We start from the raw sequence: 7590 nt of genomic DNA, 5'->3' as shown, positions 1-7590 counted from the left end.
ACTGGCCATTTCTTTGGGTCGTTTGTAAAGTCACAGATACTGTACGGACAATACAGCTCAGTGTTTTATGTATCTTGCTCTATTAAATGGAAAAAGTGACTTTACGTAGGCCATACTGGATTAACACCATGCATCTCCTGTCAGCGGGAAAGCCGCGCCCCCAGCTATCACAAGACCCGACCAAGTCCATGGTTGACACCCTCTCATTAGCTTGTTGTGCAGAGGAAAAATAAATGCGGAACTACATTCAGAAATAAATGAGTGATCAAAGGAAAATAAATAGGATGAGTTTAGCACTTCCTTAAACATTTTCCATTTGCCCACCAATTTATTTTATTTATTTGCCTACTTTAATCACATGTTTAATTATTTCTATATGTATTTAAACAAGAATTTGTGTATTTATACAGACATTTATTTATTTGCATATTTATTTATTTATTTGTGTATTTATTTATTTATTGTTTTTGCAGGTTTCGTCCTCCATACTGGAGCAGAACTGAAAGAGAAAGTGGTATGCAAGCAACCAAACAAGTCAATAAATACTTTTATTTATTTATTTATTAGTAGCCTACAGCAACAGAACTGACAGAGTGGTCTGCAAGCAAGCAAACAAGTCAATAAATACTTGCATTTATTTATTTCGACACAGTAAAGCTGCTTTGACATAATCAGTATTGTATAAAGCACTATACAAATAAAGATTACTTGACTTTACTCACAATAACATTGTGACACTGACATAAAAGAGGAGGAACAAATAGAGGCTAAATAAAGTAGGTCCTTTTGTGAATATATCTGGAATCAGATCTCTTCCATTTTATAGTTTATTATCTTCATGCTCACACTCACAAAAATAGATCATCTTAACCTACATTATATATTTCATACATAAAATATTTGAATATTTAAATTACTAGTGATCGCATTGAACCAATATGTGTGTGTATATACATATTAATATTTTTAATTATGACTTTGTTTTATTTTATATATATGTATATATATATATATATATATTGAATATATATGATATGTATTATTTATTGTATATTATTTATAATATGTATTAATTTTATTATAAATACGCCATATTCTTGTTCATTTTAAGGTTTTAAAAATATAATTAAATACATTTTGATTTACAATTTTAATAATTATTGTATTTTTTTAAAATATGGCTTAATATTTTGTTTGTATTAATTAACTATACGCAATCTTTTTATTCGGTTGCTCAGTAATGCTGGTTGAACTTGTCCAAAAAATTCAGAATTATTATTCTTATTAATGAGTAGCCTTCTGATTTTGATTGACAGGCCTTGTGTTCACATGCACTGCCTGAGTGTGTACCAGCTGTCAATCACTGACTGAGAAGAGCAACAGAACGAAACACACATGATGCATGCAAATAATTGATCAAATCATGATGTTTATTTTAATAATATTGTGTTTTTGTTAATAGTGTTTTGTTTGTGTGTTTTTGCAGATGTGCAGCTTTTGTAGAGGATGTTGAAGAATCTCAATGATAAGAGATGAAATGTCTGCAGTGACAACCTGAGAATAAAGTTTCACTGGTTGAACTTAGTCTTTGTGTGTGTGTGTGTGTGTGTGAGACTGTCTGTCTATGTGTGTGTGTGTGTGTGTGTGTGTGTGTGTGTGTGTGTGTGTGTGTGTGTGTGTGTGTGTGTGTGTGTGTTTGGAGGATGGGAGGATGCCTGGATCAGCAGCTGTTGCACATCCTGGACCAGAGAGAGAATAAAAGACATCAGGATAAAAGGAAGGCAGGATTAAAAAAAGCAAATAACTGGATGGGGTGGAAAGTATAAGAAAGAGAGAGAGATGCAATTCTAAGAGAGAGACTTCTCAGTTGTTTATGTTGCACTGACTTGCAGGACAGAAGCTTCTTCAATGTAAGCATGTATTTAATTTATTTCACTGATCACCTGAATACATCATATGAATTTATTTCATTAACATTTAATCACGCAATTTAATAGTTATTCAATAATATAAATGCATATTATCAAATGACATAAATGTATATTTTATTGCATATTTATGGTAGAGACTTTACTAATTTTAACTAATACAACAATAGATGGAATTCATTTGAAAACCATTAAGAATTCTAGAAACTAAAATTACATCTATAATGTAATGTTCTGTTTATAAATTTCATATGTTAAGTAAAATCATGACTTTATCATGTTTTGTGTGTGTGTGTGTGTGTGTGTTTGGAGGATGTGGTGGTTCCTGGATCAGCAGCTGTTGCACATCCTGGACCAGAGAGAGAATAAAAGACATCAGGATAAAAGGAAGGCAGGATTAAAAAAAGCAAATAACTGGATGGGGTGGAAAGTATAAGAAAGAGAGAGAGATGCAATTCTAAGAGAGAGACTTCTCAGTTGTTTATGTTGCACTGACTTGCAGGACAGAAGCTTCTTCAATGTAAGCATGTATTTAATTTATTTCACTGATCACCTGAATACATCATATGAATTTATTTCATTAACATTTAATCACGCAATTTAATAGTTATTCAATAATATAAATGCATATTATCAAATGACATAAATGTATATTTTATTGCATATTTATGGTAGAGACTTTACTAATTTTAACTAATACAACAATAGATGGAATTCATTTGAAAACCATTAAGAATTCTAGAAACTAAAATTACATCTATAATGTAATGTTCTGTTTATAAATTTCATATGTTAAGTAAAATCATGACTTTATCATGTTTTATTGGATTTAATGAAGTGATAATGTCATATTTTGTCATTTCTTTCCGCAAGGAACGGTCTGGTTTTAGAATAGAATATTCTGATATATAAATTGAAAAATAAAACGGATTATTGAAATAAGTGTAAACTTTGAATCGCTTTGAATAACGGTGTCTGCCAAATGCATAATTTTTTTTTAAACAAAAGAGTATTTTTTTTTTAATATTAACACAAATATATACAATGTAAATTTTGTTGATAGGAATTTAATGTAACAAAAAGACAAATGTACTGTATATACGTCAAACACTCATGTTTTTACCAGAAAGCACATGATGCTGATGAAGATGATGTTGATGAAGGCAGTGTTGGCTGGATGTGTGATTGTGTGTGTGTTTCCCGCTCATGGCATGTGTTTCTCTCGTGGTGCGAGTGTCTCATCGTGTGTGAGCATGAAGCCCGGCCACATCAGCTCCTTCCCACAGCACACACACTCCGCCGTCACCATACGCACCAGCCGATCAGTGTACCTGCCACAACACACACTCACAGGTAACACACATCTGTCTATCCCTTCATCTATCTGTCTATCTATCTCTGACTAATAGTTTGTGTGTTGTTCTGCTCAGTAACGGTTCAGAGTTCCCGGGCGTTTATGGGGTTTCTGCTTCAGGCTCGCTCCGTTCTGGAGGACCGGGTGGTCGGCGGTGAGTTCATGCACCACCCTCCCAGCACACACACACTGTCCTGCCTCAGTGCAGACGACACCGTCACACACTCTGACAAGATGCTCAAGAGGAATCTGTCGTTCAGCTGGAGGGCCCCGACACAACCCAGCGGAGACCTGCGCTTTTAGTAAGAAAAACACTGGCATGGCTGCGACATTGTGACTGTAGTTCAACTAGCTTAACTAGAACAGAAGAGATGCTATATGCTTTATGCTGTACACACATTAACAGGTTGCTGTGTAAAAGCAGGACTGTGCTATTACACCATCAGTAAACCAGTCTAGACTGGCATAGAGTTCGTGTATTGTTACATGCAGACAACACATAAAAATGACAGTTTTATTCCCTTTCTCTCTGCAGCATCACACTGGTTCAGTCCTATTTTGTGTACTGGTCTCGAATCAGATCGGCAGTGGTGCATGATGGGACACGTAGTTCTCCGATCACTGACAGCGTTACAGAACAACCAACGGTGAACACGACAGGTGATTATGACCAGCACACACACACACATTATATACACAATAATAATTAATGGACCTGATTTTGACTTGGCTTTGAAAAAACCTAGCAACCAATCAGAACACCTTAGCAACCACCTAGAACACATTGTGAACTGTGTAGCAAGTTAGCAACAACACAGAATGCCTATAGCAAGCACATAGCAACATGTTAAAAACATTTGAGCATTTGACCACTCACACTGGCATTGTGAAATCACATTTCACATGAGCACATTGGCACTGTGAACTGTGTAGCAAGTTAGCAACAACACAGAATGCCTATAGCAAGCACATAGCAACATGTTAAAAACCACTCACATTGGCATTTGAGCACATTTGAGCATTTGACCACTCACACTGGCATTGTGAAATCACATTTCACATGAGCACATTGGCAACTGCATAGCAACGCCTTGGCAACCAACAATCTAGAATACCCTAGCAACCACATAGCAATGTGCTAAAACCCATTCCAAACACATTAGCCACCACAAAGCATTGCCTTGGTAACCAACTGCCTAGCAATAATCCAGGACACCCTAGCAACTGCATTGCAACATGATAAAAACCACTTAGTACACGTTAGCAAATGCACTGTAATACCTTGGCAACCACCTGGAAGTTCTAGAAAATTCTATAAACTGCCTAGCAATATTCCAGAACACCATAGCAACTGCTAGTAATGCCCTGGCAACCAACTAAAACATTCTATAAACTCCATAGCAACTATCCAGAACACCTAGCAACTGCACAGCAATTCCCCGGCAACCAACTAACATTCTATATTCTGCATAGCAACAATCCAAAACACCCTAGCAACTACGTAGCAACATGCTAAAAACTACTCGGAACCCATTAGCAACCAGTGCTGGGTAGAATACTTATAAATTGTAGTCTTTTAACGATTACAAATTATATGACAGAAATTGTAGTCAGTAATGTAATTTAGATTACTTCGGGATTACTTATGTAAATTTTTACATTTGAAATATTTTATTTGTTTACCTGCATGCCAATGTAACCATTAACCAATATCAGAGATCTGTAAACATCCAAATGTGTCATTAATTAATTTAAATATTAACTTTAAATCTCAGGGGGACTTTTTTAGAAAGGACATTTTAAATGTAAAAATAATTTGGGAGAATCTATAAATTATGAATAATTTACTGCCATTGTGTGAATAATTTGTAATCATGTAATCCATGAAAAGTAACTGTAGTCTGATTACGAGTATTTTAAAATGTAATATAATCAAATTACAAGTACTACATTTTTGGAATCTGATTACGTAATCCAGATTACATGTAATCAGTTACTACCCAGCTCTGTTAGCAACTGTGTAGCAATGCCCTGGCAACTAACTAGAATATTCTAGAAACTGCAAAGCAACAATCCCAAACACCCTAGCAACTGCATAGTAACATCCTCAAAACACTCTGAGAATATTAGCAACACTAGTATTGTGGTGGTGAGTTTTGCACATTTTAGCGCCACTTAAATTGGCTTAAATGCAAAAGAAAAGTCATATTTTGCTCACAAAATGTACAAATTTAGTTTATATTCAATGCTTTGTGTGTTTCTTTTTTTGTGCAGCCTCACTACTGGAAAGAACAGGCAAACACACATCCCTGTCTACACACACAACCACATCTACACACGCCAACACATATGCAACGTATAACACACACACCAACACACTCTCAACACACAACACACACACCAACACACTCTCAACACACAACACACACACCAACACACTCTCAACACATAACACACACAACAACACACATGCAACGTATAACACACAGTCAACACATAACACACACAACAACACACTCTCAACACATAACACACACAACACACTCTCAACACATAACACACACAACAACACACTCTCAACACACAACACACACACCAACACACGCTCAGCACACAACACACACACCAACACACACTCAACACCCAACACACACACCAACACACGCTCAACACATAACACACACACAACCTCATCTTTTAACACAAACACACCAATGCAAAATGACACTCAAACACTTCTATCCTTGTATAGGCACACATCTACACAAACTTTCCCAATCACGTCTTCCCTTCAGAGCATCCCAACCCATAACACAAACACACCAACACCTGATAACACACACAAAACTTCTGCTAACAACACACACACCATCCCAAATCTACTGTTACAGACTCACAGCGTACACACACATGCATCTATACACACTACAATGCAACAAACACACACCTACACTCATAACACACAGTTCTTCACTGCCTCCCTCCATCCCGAACCCTCCCCGGCTCCCCGTCGAGCCCTTTCTGACTTCTTCCCATCCCGGGAGCCCACAGAGGGCGCCGTCTCCCTGACCCAGCACAAAAAAGACCCTTCCGAGCTGTTCGGGGATGTTCTCAATCCCCCTAAACAGGCCAAAGACCCGTCTGGAGTCCCGGAGAGAGGCGGCGAGAGGCCGGAGCGTGTGCCTGGGCGGAGTGCATCCGAGCTGGGCTTGCTGCTGGGCCTCTCGGCCGCGCTCGGCATGGCCATCGCTGCAGGTCTCCGGTACCTGCAGAGGAAGCAGTGTCGCAAGCTCACCGCCATGTCGCTGAATGACCGTAACCATGACGACAGAGGCATCATCCATGTGCAGGAGTGCGGAGACCTGGTGCAGGTGCGCAAAATACGGCAGAACAGTTTCCTGGTGCTGCAGGCCGAGTACAATCTCATAACACCGACAGGGAACTGAACGTGGACACAAAATACTGTTTTTGAAAGAAATTACAGCTTAAAAATGTGTCTCTTCTGCTCTCCAAGCCTGCATTTATTTGGTCAAAAATACAGTAATGTTGTGAAATATTATTACAATTTAAACTCTTTTCTATTCAAAAATACTTTAAAATGTAATTCATTCCTGAAACTTTCTGGTTAGGACATGCTAACAACATGATAAAACATCCTCGCAACCACCCAGAACACCTTATTAATTGGTTTGGAATCACATATCAATGCCATAGCAGCCATCCAGAACACCCTGTCAACCACGTAGCAACCATCCACAACACCCTAAGAACTGCCTAGTAACCACCCACAACACCCTATCAACTGCCTGATATACTGTTTTTGAAAGAAATTACAGCTTAAAAATGTGTCTCTTCTGCTCTCCAAGCCTGCATTTATTTGGTCAAAAATACAGTAATGTTGTGAAATATTATTACAATTTAAACTCTTTTCTATTCAAAAATACTTTAAAATGTAATTAATTCCTGAAACTTTCTGGTTAGGACATGCTAACAACATGATAAAACATCCTCGCAACCACCCAGAACACCTTATTAATTGGTTTGGAATCACATATCAATGTAACACACCCACACAACACGCTTATGGTTCAGCACATTCACAATGAACAGAAATAACAAATAAAAGAGGAATTATACTCACAAACACCAGCAGCAGAAGAGGAGTGAACACAATCCCCTGTAGACAGGACAGAGAAATGGGACTCTTTCACATTATGACTATTTCTTTGCTTTTTTTTTTGTTTGTTTATTTGTCTCTTTTCTCCTCCCTTTTTTATGTCTCTGTTATCAGACTTACCAGAAAACTCC

The sequence above is a fragment of the Sinocyclocheilus grahami genome, unplaced genomic scaffold (genome assembly GCF_001515645.1).
Source record: "Sinocyclocheilus grahami isolate Dianchi unplaced genomic scaffold, SAMN03320097.WGS_v1.1 scaffold389.1, whole genome shotgun sequence".
Taxonomy (NCBI): domain Eukaryota; kingdom Metazoa; phylum Chordata; class Actinopteri; order Cypriniformes; family Cyprinidae; genus Sinocyclocheilus; species Sinocyclocheilus grahami.
The sequence above is the reverse complement of the archived record's forward strand: the minus strand, read 5'-3'. Positions refer to the sequence as shown.